Source organism: Primulina huaijiensis, chromosome 9, assembly GCF_012295235.1.
Source record: "Primulina huaijiensis isolate GDHJ02 chromosome 9, ASM1229523v2, whole genome shotgun sequence".
Lineage (NCBI taxonomy): Eukaryota > Viridiplantae > Streptophyta > Magnoliopsida > Lamiales > Gesneriaceae > Primulina > Primulina huaijiensis.
Window position 1 is genome coordinate 14,807,404 of NC_133314.1, and position 12,775 is coordinate 14,820,178.

Here is a 12,775-nt window from a genome sequence, read left to right on the forward strand (position 1 = left end):
TCTGGGTCATAAATGACCCGGGATATTGATTGGATAGTCCATATCAGAGCCAATATGCCGGGTACTCTCTTCACTAGCCGGGCATTTCTTTTCCTCTTGGGTAATCAATAGCCCAAGCCCTCATACAAGCACTCGGGTACCTTACCATCCGGGTCACCTCGAGAATTGTACCGCACTCGAGTGTGATTGATACGGGCTGTCTAATCTGTCAGAGCAATATGGGTTTGGAGTGTTCTAGAAGTCATCAGAAGCTATAGTATGGGCAGCCAACTTGCCATACTTAGTAGGTGGCACTGAAAACAAGGTAATCATGAGATTTTCTATTATAAATAGCATGTATTAATGTCATTTACAGATTCTGAAAATTTTTAACTCTCAAGCACTAAAATATATCCTCGCAGATATTGTTTGTGTTCTTCATCTTTAAACCTGCTAATTTAAGCATCCGAGTGGTCGCGCCGGACACCCCTACGGCGCCCATTCATGAGTTCTTTTCTTGTTTGCTGGTATTATTGAGGCCATTATCTTCACTCAAATTCCTAAACACTAAATTACTTTCATTATCTAGTGGATTGCCCACACAAACTGTACCCGATTCACGTGGATATCATCATATATGAACAATGAAAAGATAAGAATGACTTAAAAATTTTACTTAAGATTCATCTGGTACAAACAAATTGGCAATTATAGCATAAATCGGTGATAACGTTGAATACTAAACTTTCCCTCTCTATTGAATTTTACCATATTTATTGGGATTTTTACCACATCTGGCTTGACACGACTTTCTAAACTATATATTACAAATCTACTAGTAATGAGTTATATTATGTTGATGATACATTTAACGTAAAAAACATAGTTCGGAGTGTTCGAGTTGGTGGAAGAGCTTAATGTTTGACTTGTACTCATGAGTTTGATTCTCTATATCACTACTTGTTCAAGAGAGCCTGTCGCATAGGATTTACATATCGCGGTTTGTCTGGCTAGCGTTATGAGTTTTATCATCACAAAAAAATTATATTTTTAAATAGCAGATTCAGATTAAATGCATAAAATATGATTAATGAGGTTGTTTTTCTTCCATCAATTTTTCCCCAAACTTGTAGAAAAACTAAATACCATAAACATTTCATTGAGAAGACATGAAATATGGAATCCAAGTGGTTTTTTTAGAAAAATAAATAACCCAAAAAAAAAAATATCAGAGCAATTCTATTATCTCTCACCTGCCCCATCTCACCGGCGTCATCATCCCATAAAATTAAATAACAACTGAGCAGAAAAAATCTTATTCATCTAAAATCTTTAAATTCGACATCTATTTTTTTAACTGTTTTTTAAAATGAGTGGATGAAAACCAGAACTCAAAATTTTTGTGGAAGTTATGATCGAATAAAATTCAATGAGACACGTTGTTTCGATATGATCCTTTGAATAATAATAAAAAAAAGCAACCATGCACCTAACTAAAAAACAATAGTTAATTTTTGACACATCAAGTTCCAAAAATATTTAGATTCGAGGCATTTTTTGGCTGTTTTTGAATAATTTACGTGTATTATATAACCAATGGAACATGAATAGGCCATTGAGGAATATCAACTGCGAGAGCAGGTTTTATGCATATATTTTAATTCCACTGTTTCAACATGTGGTCTCTATAGTGATACATTTTTTTTCGATTCTAACATTCTTTGGCTACTAACTATATATAAATATATCCTTCAAAAAAAAAAANATAATATTTTACAATATTAGTGATACATAGAATTGATTGACCCCATCTCAATTAAACTTCAAAGAGACTAAAGAAAATTGACAAATCAAATCCATGTTAGATATTTGGAGAAACACAAGCTTATAGGAGATCCGAAAAGGTCTCAAGGTCACCTAAGAAGATCAACCTGCATTCTGAAGAAGATCAAGATGAGTCAATTCCTTGATGTGATTCAAGAAACTTCAAAGAATTATTGTCTGATGCCGATTCATCTAAGTGGTTTGAACCTATGCAGTCCGAGATGGACTCTATTTATTCGAACCAAGTATGATCCTTCGTATATCAACCTGAGGGAATTGTTCCCATAGGAAGCAAATGGATTTACAAAAAAAAAACTTGGGACGGATGGGAATATAATAAACTTCAAAGCAATATTGGTAGCAAAATGTTATACTCAAAGACAATGTATTGACTATGAGGAAATATTTTCTCCAGTCGCAATCTTAAAGTCCAATAGGATATTGCTAGTCATAGCAGCACAATATGAATATGAAATATGGAAGATGTGTGTGAAGACAATGTTCCATAATGGTAACATTTAGCAAGAGATTTACATGTCTCAACCTGAAGGATTCATATCAGTAGGAAGTGAGCATAAGGTATGGAAACTTCATATTTCCATCTATGGACTCAAAAATTAATCATGGAGCTAGAACTTTAGATTTGACAACATAATCAAATAGTTTGATTTTGTTAAAAACCCTAAAGAACCATGTGTGTATAAGAAGGTTAGTTGGAGTGCAGTGACATTCCTAATACTTTATGTTAACGAAATACTGGTAATTGGAAATGATGTAGGGATGTTGCAGTCAAATAAAGTATGATTAACTAGTAAATTCTCTATGAAGGATATGAGTGAAGCATCCTATGTATTAGGAATACAGTTATATAGGGATAGATCAAAGAGGATGCTAGGACTGACCCAATCCACTTATATCGATATCATACTAAAGAGATTATCTATGGAGAAGTCCAAGAGAGGATATCTTACAATGTATCATGGTGTGAATATATCTAAGTCTATGTGCCTTAAGACTGATGATGAGATAAGAACCATGAGCCGGATTCCATATGCTTCTGCTATAGGCAGTATTATGTATGATATGATATCTACTCGACCTGATGTTGTATTTGCACTGAGTGTTGCAAGAAGATATCAATCGAATCCCGGTACATTGCATTGGAAAGCCGTGAAGGACATTCTTAAGTACTTAAGAAGAACTAAGAATCTGTTATTAGTTTACGGGAGTGGAGAATTAAAATTGGAAGGCTGTACCGATTCTAACTTCCAATTAGATCTGGATGATTCAAAATCAACTTCTGGATTTGTATTCAAGCTCAATGGTGGTGCTGTCTCTTGGAAGAGTTCCAAGCAAGACACCACAGTAGATTCAACCATTGAAGCCGAATACATAGCTGCATCAGCCGCAACAAAAGACGCTCTTTGGATGAGGAATTTTGTTCAAGAGTTGAGTATCATTTCTCAAAAATTTGATCTAGTTCTGGTCTACTGCGACAACACTGGTGCCATTGTGCAAGATAAAGAACCCGGGAAATTCGATCCGAAGAAAATTACGTAAGAAATACAAACTTAAAATTTAGCTTAATCTAAGCTCAAAAACTTTTATTCTAACTGTAAACTTAAATATGAACTTAGAGTTCAGCTAACTTAACTCGAGGAAGTAGCTTCGAATCTCGGAAACTAACTCAACGGGAGGCCAAGCTGCAAGTAATCGCATCCATCAAAGAGTTATCACTGGAGGAGTAAAACCCCAGCTCAAGGACTCGATCTTTCAGCTCAAAGCAGCTCAACCAAGCTTGTCCTAACAGGACCAAAAAGGGAGCTAAAAGATGAGCTAAGGGCTTGGACAAGTTAAAGGTGCAAGAGATGACCATTGAGTTAACCAAGGAAGAGAGCTAAGGGAAGAGCTAAGAATTTGGTCAAATTAATTATGCAAGAAATGACCCTTTAGAAGATCTAGATGACCTTTGGTGTTTGAGATGGCTTTGACCAACATTGAAGGCACTTCTTGGGCTCAAGATTTCGGCCATGGGAGCTCAAAGACTAAAGATTGCTCTATAAATAGCACTCAAGGGCTGAAGGAAAAGCACACCTAAAAGCCTCTAAAATTTCGGCTACTCCCCTCCACAAAACCTCTCAAAATTTCGGTCTAGGCAAGGAAAAGTTTCGTGCTGTCCTAGTGCTTAGAAGTTGCGTCCAAGTGCTGCTAAATTGAAGACATAAACCACACGAGTTTTACGTCGAAGTGCTGTCAAAATTTCGAAAGGAAACTCAGTACAAAAATCTACAAATTCGGTAAGTGGGTTTTTGCTATGTATATTCGTTTGTACTTTAAAACTTGAATATATAAGTTATGACATACATATATGTGTGTCTTCATTTTCGAAAAAGCATGATGTCCGTCTTTTAAAATTTCGATCGATTATGTGTTTTCTTCTATGTTTCGAAATTCTTTGATTCCGCTGAATCTGTTTGAAAACTCTGATATCTGAAAATTCTGATACGTTCTGTCTGATAAGTCTGAAATCTTTGTAACACTGTTACCATTCAATTTGAAATGGGACGAGAATTGTGATTCAGTTTGGCCCCCAATGGTGGGTATAAAACCATTTTTGTTTGGCCCCCAATGATGGGTATAAAACCATTTTTGTCTTGCCCCCACCGATGGGTATAAAATGGAGTTTTGGCCTCACCCCTTAGCGGACTAACATATTGGAGACAATTTAACCATGAAAATTGTGGGGCCTTTAACTCCTAATCGTGATTACAATGCAATTTGATCAGGGTTCATTAAATACAGCGGAAAACGGGTTTAAAATTTCTTTACAATGAGCCCAAAATATGTTATTTGAATATTAAAAATAGTATTTCATCTCACATCATAAAATCTGCCCACACATAATCAAAATAACTCATACAACAACAAATCATATCCTCGGGACATGCCCCGGTATATAGATACATAAACATATATACTGGGAAAGACCACTAAACCTCAACTCAAACTGTGACTCCCTCCAGAAGTACCCTCTCCGGTCTCCTGATATTCTGGAGTACCTGTCATTGTCCACATACAAAGACAACAACAGCCCCATCTGGGGTGAGAAAATCTCAGTCTGAAGCAACCACAATATATACCACAGATATCTAAACAATGATATACGGTATGCAATGCATGTATATCGTGGAGTTATCAGGTCAAATGCCCATCCACTGAGCACATGTCAGAAACAATCGAATCGCTATCAAATAAATGCTGGAGCTGGCACACCGGCCTCAATCAGGGATACTCATATGATAACGTCGACAAAGCGTCATCAAATCCCAAATCTCAATCAATCATCGGGGCCACAAATGACTATGCTTTAAGGGTCATGTAATACCAAACATAGCATCGTGTTCACAAACCCCAAAATCAAATCCAATCATATCAGGGTATCCAATAGCTCAACGTGCATGTCATGTATGCCACATAACTCAACAAATAAGGCATATAGACATGTATTCTCAATCCAATCAATCAAACATATATCATATAATACATATATCTGTCGTATGTTACCCGGTCGCAACATACCTCAATTCTTCGTTTTCAATTGATGTAGCTTGAAGATTTCGGTATAATAATCTATCTACATCAATAACATATCCATTTCAATCAATAACATCATTCAAAATCAACAATATAAGTTTCAAATATCTTTTGAAACTTCAAAAATTCATATCAAATCAAAATTTTAGCATAATTCAATTCCGACTTCGAATACGAGTTTCTTGTCGGTTATTTTATCGCATATATTGAAATCAACTTCAAACACATGTTATTCCAGTACTTTATATTTAGAGCTGCTGAAACCAAAAGAATCTTACCTCAAAAGGAAGCTCTCGACGCGAGGATTTCGAATATATAATTTGTTTCAAGTTTGGACAACGTTTCGAAGTCGATTCGAACGAAAGAAATCAATTTTCCTTTCTCTTTCTCGAAGCTTCAGAAAAAAGATGAAGATATGTACTGAAAACTTATCTTTATCAGCCTTATAAAGTATGCTACAGAGGTATTCGTGCATATGCGCGACCAAACTCGCGCATATGCGCAGGTAGTTCTGCCCAGAACTGCGCGGGTACGCATCTTGTTCTCTCCAAAACTTTATTTTAGGTTCCGAATTAGAAAACGTGGTCAACATAAAAGTTGTATCTCTATGTCTTGGCTTTCATTTGCCACTAACCGCACTCAATTTGGATATCGGATGCAAGAGTTATGCTCATTCTCCCAAAATGTGTTAGTTCAAGAACTGCAACGCACACGATACACTTCGGGATGCTTTTGCCCATATTGCCAAATGGATTTGGACGAAACTCAAAACATGAAAGTTTTAGTACTATGTATTAGATTTCAAATGGAATTAGTCTCATCTCATTTGGACTAATACTCAGATGATTATGCCAAAAATCGTAACATGTGTCACTTTTGTATTGCGGTTCAGCATACTTTTTAAACACAAATCAATTTCTAATACAATCTTTCATTATCACCACATATATTCTCATTTCCATTGTCATGATATACATCATATACGTAATAACATGTTAATTTCATGAATTATCGATAATCAACATAAGATTTACGATAATATGATACACGGTCCTTACATTTCTCCTCCACTTAAAAGATTTCGTCCTCGAAATCTCAAGTGTCCATATATACAAAACATTGGTAAACATATAATACGTCACCGGTTGTAGTATATATCAAAACTAAAATCAGTAAATGGATAATTATACATTGAATACAATGGAACAGGTGGAATAAAATCAAACAAGTGCGGATATGATTCTCGCATCTGGCTTTCCAATTCCCACGTTGACTCCTCCACACCATGTCGTGTCCATTGCACTCGAACTAAAGGGATCGATTTGTTACGCAATATTTTCTCCTTTCGATCCATAATACAAACATGTTGCTCAACATAAGAAAGAGAATGATCAAGTTCAACCTCATCAGGTTGAAGTAAATGTGATGGATCTGGTTCATACTTTCTCAACATAGAAACATGAAACACATCATGAATGGCAGATAAAGCTGGTGGCAATGCCAACCGATAAGCAAGATCCCCAACTCGATCAAGGATCTCGTATGGACCAACATATCGAGGAGATAATTTTCCTCGCACGCCAAATCGAACAGTGCCTCTGAAGGGAGATGTTTTCAAAAACACTTTGTCACCTTTCTGGAATTCCAAGGGTCGTCTTCGTTTATTCGCTACCTCGTTTGACGATCCTGAGCAGCTTTCATCCGCTGTCGAATCAACTGAACCTTATCATTCATTTCCTGTATCATTTCAGGTCCAGTCAATTGCCTTTCACCAATTTCATCCCAGAATAACGTTTACCTACATCGTCTCCCGTACAAGGCTTCAAACGGTGCCATACCAATGCTCGTTTGAAAGCTATTATTATAAGAAAATTCCACCAATGGTAAAGCATCTTGCCATCCCATTCTGAAATCCATCACAATCGAACGTAACATATCTTCTAACGTTTGAATTGTACGCTCCGTTTGGCCATCGGTCTGAGGATGATAAGCAGTACTCATAGCCAAACGCGTACCCATTGCTTCTTGGAAACTACCCCAGAATTTAGAAGCAAACCTGGGATCACGATCTGATACAATTGAGACTGGCACACCGTGCAGTCTCACAATATTCTCGATGTATAAACAGGCCATTCTCTTATAAGGATAAGTCCGCTCATATGAAATGAAATGTGCTGATTTCGAAAGCCGATCAATAATAATCCAAATAGCATCACAGCCCTTGGGCGAACGAGGTAAATGAGTCACAAAATCCATAGCAATATATTCCCAATTCTACTTTGGGATTTCAAGACTATGGAGTAATCCTCCAGGTTTCATTATCTCGGCTTTTACTTGCTAGCAAACAAGACATTTCGAAATAAATTCAGCAATGTACTTCTTCATACGTCTCCACCAGAATTGAGGTCTCAACGTCAAATACATTTTCCGACCTCCGGGGTGAATACTGTATTTGCTACAATGTGCTTCACGAAAAAGGGCAGATTTCAACTCAGACTCATTAGGGACTACCAGCAGACCATTGAGTCGTAAAGAACCATCAGAAGAAATCTGAAATCCAGACTGATGTCCTGCAGAGACAAGTTCTTTCGACTTTTGGATCTGAGCATCGCTTTGTTGAGCCTTTCGTATTTTCGATATCAAGTTCGGCTCAATTTGCAATGCTGAGACAGTGACAGAATTCCAATTCGAGTGAAAAGTCCAAACAGAAGTACATATATCCTCATGTACCTTGGCGACACTGACAGAAGCTAAAACAGAATCATGAACTTTCCGACTAAGGGCATCCGCAGTAACATTCACCGATCTAGGGTTATATTGAATCTCACAATCGAAGTCCTTCAAGAGATCCATCCATCTGCGTTGCCTCATATTCAAATCAGATTGAGAAAAGAGATACTTCAGACTCTTGTGGTCCGAATAAATAATAAACTTTTCTCCGTACAAATAATGGCGCCAAATCTTCAAAGCAAACACAATGGCAGCCAATTCAAGATCATGAACAGGATAACGTGTTTCATGAGATTTCAATTGACGAGACACATAAGTAATCACTTTGCCATGTTGCATCAGAACATAGCCCAAACCTTTACCAGACGCATCTGTACACACTACAAATCCTCCGGTACCTGAGGGAATAGTTAGCACAGGTGCTGTGGTCAATCTCGTCTTCAATTCAAGAAAACTAGCTTCACATTCATCTGACCAAGTGAATATCTGATTCTTCTGTGTCAGTTGAGTAATCGGTTTAGCTATTTTCGAAAATCATTCAATAAAACGACGATAATAACCAGCTAAACCCATGAAGCTACGGATCTCAGGGACATTCGTAGGTCTCGGCCAATTCAATACAGCTTCAACCTCAGCAGGATCAACAGATATTCCATGTTTTGAAATAATATGGCCCAAAAATACTACTCGATCCATCCAGAATTCGCATTTGGACAATTTAGCATATAAATGGCAATTATGAAGAGTTTGAAGTACTAGTCTCAAATGTTCAGCATACTCCTTTTTCGATTTCGAATATACAAGAATATAAACGATAAATACAATAACAAATCGGTCAAGATAATCACGAAAGACACGATTCATTAAATCCATAAAGACAGCAGGAGCATTCGTGAGACCGAAAGGCATAACCAAGAACTCATAGTGGCCATACCTGGTATGAAAAGCAGTTTTAGGCACATCTTCGTCTCAAAATCGTACTTGATGATATCCAGAACGAAGATCAATCTTAGAGTAAACAGAAGTACCCTGAAGATGATCAAATAAATCATCAATACGAGGAAGTGGATACTTGTTTTTCATAGTAGCTCGATTCAATTGCCTATAATCGATACACATTCGCATAGTACCATCTTTATTTCGAACAAATAAAACTAGAGCTCCCCAAGGTGATACACTCGGTCGAATATATCTCTTATCGAGAAGATCCTGTAATTTTTCTTTCAATTCTTTCAATTCCAGAGGTGCCAGGCGATAAGGAGCTTTCGATATAGGCACAGTTCCCGGCATAAGATCAATGCTAAATTCAACTTCTCGATGAGGAGGAAAATCAGGAATCTCATCGGGAAATACCAAAGGAATTTTGGCTTTTCGAGACATCAACAGCGTAGATAAGATAACCCTCATCTCCGCTAATCAAAAGTCGAGACATTTCCAAAGAGGATACCAAAGGAATTTTGGCTTGAGAACCTTGCCATAAAAATTCCACTTGGGTCCATCAATAGGTCGAAATCGACCAACTCCATGAAAACAATCGACATTAGCTCGATTTGTTGTCAAGATATCCATGCCAACAATACAATCAAAGTCTTGCATTGGGAGGACAATCAAATTCAGGAATATAACATTATCCTCGTATATCAATACATAGTTATGCACGACTTGCTCAGACAAAATAATCTTTCCTGCTGGCGTGGCTATCGACAATGTTTCATACAACGGAGTACACAGAATACCATGAGATGCAACAAATGCATGAGATATGAATAAGTGAAATGCTCCTGTATCAAATAACACACGTGCAGGATAATCTCAAAGCATGCAAATACCTGCAATCACACCACCAGGAGCTTCTTTCACTTGATCTTTGGTCATAGCATACACTCTAACTTGAGGAGGAACTTGGGTACTCTGACTACCAGGTCCTCGATATCGTGGAACATTCGACTGCTGGGAAGAGGGAACAAGAACAACAAGTCTCATCATACTGGGGCCACCTCTAAATCCTGGCTGCGGTTGGGCAGAAGTCGTACCCCTATTCGGACATACACGAGAAAAATGACCTTCCTGTCCACAATGATAACAAATACCAAACATACATCGACACTGCTCGATAGTATGTTTGCCTCCACAATAACTACAATAAGGAGCAATCACGGGACTCCCTCTCTGAGATCCACTGGAACTAGAAGAAGATGAAGAAACAGTGGAACCAGTCTTCTTAAACTTCCTACTTCTCGGACGCAAGGTAGGCTGCTGAGTTGTCACTGGAGGTGGAGGAGTGTACTGAGGACCTCCTCGTTTTAGTCTAGCTTCAGCTGCCTTTGCTTGTTCAACTGCCTCTGCATAGCTCGTAGGCAAACCTGAAATGAAAAAAGTATACATAGCAGGATGCAATCCTTTCACAAACCTGTTATATTTTGCTTTTGCATTCGCAGCTACGTGAGGTGCATACTTCAACAACGTCAAAAACTTCCAAGCGTATTCCGCAACAGTCATCGTTCCCTGCTGCAGACTATTAAATTCATTCTCTTGAGCAGTATAATAAGAAAGAGGGGAATACTGCTCCAAAAACTGGGCCTTGAAGACATCTCATGTGACTTCAATCCCTGCCTCTTTCAGTCAAATCTCAGCGGCTTCCCACCAAGATTTTGCTCGGTCTTTCAGTTGGTAGAGAGCAAGTTTCATTCGCCGAGCCTTAGAGTATTCCACAATATTAAACAAGTGCTCGATATCCTTTAACCATGCCTCTGCTCTTTCTGCACTCTCAGTGCCAAAGAACCTCGGTCGTTTCAAATCCTGGAATCGAGCCATCACCAGATCCATGGACAATCCTTCGAATTGTCCAACTATCCTCTCAGTACTGCTACTCGCAGTTTCATTCGTGGGATCCATCTACAAATCAGAGGATCAATATCACAAATCAATATCAATTTCACATCATCATCATCTCATATCATCAATCTCATCAACAACTTACTCAAACTAAATCAAGTAGGACGAAGTAATACAAATAAATCAAACACAAACGCACAATTCATTTGTGCCTATTCAAGTGTACACAAGACTCAATTGAGCATTCCCAGCTATGCTCTGATACAACTCTGTGTGGGGCCTTTAACTCCTAATCGTGATTACAATGCAATTTGATCAGGGTTTATTAAATACAGCGGAAAACGGGTTTAAAATTTCTTTACAATGAGCCCAAAATATGTTATTTGAATATTAAAAATAGTATTTCATCTCACATCATAAATTCTGCCCACACATAATCAAAATAACTCATACAACAACAAATCATATCCTCGGGACATGCCCCGGTGTATAGATACATAAACATATATACTAGGAAGACCACTAAAACTCAACTCAAACTGTGACTCCCTCCAGAAGTACCCTCTCCGGTCTCATGATATCCTGGAGTACTTGTCATTGTCCACATACAAAGACAACAACAGCCCCATCTGGGGTGAGCAAAGCTCAGTCTGAAGCAACCACAATATATACCACAAATATCTAAACAATGATATACGGTATGCAATGCATGTATGTCGTGGAGGTATCAGGTAAAATGTCCATCCACTGAGCACATGTCAGAATCAATCGAATTGCTATCAAATCAATGCTTGAGCTGGCACACCGGCCGCAATCAGGGATACTCATATGATAACGTCGACAAAGCGTCATCAAATCTCAAATCTCAGTCAATCATCGGGGCCACAAATGACTATGCTTTAAGGGTCATGTAATACCAAACATAGCATCATGTTCACAAACCCCAGAATCAAATCCCATCATATCAGGGTATCCAAGGATCATAGCTCAACGTGCATGTCATGTATGCCACATAACTCAACAAATAAAGCATATAGACATGTATCCTCAATCCAATCAATCAAACATATATCATATAATACAGATACCTGTCGTATGTTACCCGGTGGCAACATACCTCAATTCTTCGTTTCCAATTGATGTAGCTTGAAGATTTCGGTATAATAATCTATCTACATCAATAACATATTCATTTCTATCAATAACATAATTCAAAATCAACAATATAAGTTTCAAATATCTTTTGAAACTTCAAAAATTCATATCAAATCAAAATTATAGCATAATTCGATTCCGACTTCGAATAACGAGTTTCTTGCCGGTTATTCTATCGCATATATTGAAATCAACTTCAAACACATGCTATTCCAGCACTTTAATATTTAGAGCTGCTGAAACCAAAAGAATCTTACCTCAAAAGAAAGCTCTCGACGCGAGGATTCCGAATATATAATTTGTTTCAAGTTTGGACAACGTTTCGAAGTCGATTCGGACGAAAGAAATCAATTTTCCTTTCTCTTTCTCGAAGCTTCAGCAAAAAGATGAAGATATGTACTGAAAACTTATCTTTATCACCCTTATAACGTATGCTACAGAGCTATTCGCGCATATGCGCGGGTAGTTATGCCCGCGTGCGCAGTTCTGCGCGGGTACGTATATTGTTCTCTCCGAAACGCTATTTTAGGTTCCGAATTAGCAAAAGTGGTCAACCTGAAAGTTGTAGCTCTATGTCTTGGCTTTTATTTTCCACTAACCTCACTCATTTTGGATATCGGATACGAGAGTTATGCTCATTCTCCCAAAATGTGTCAGT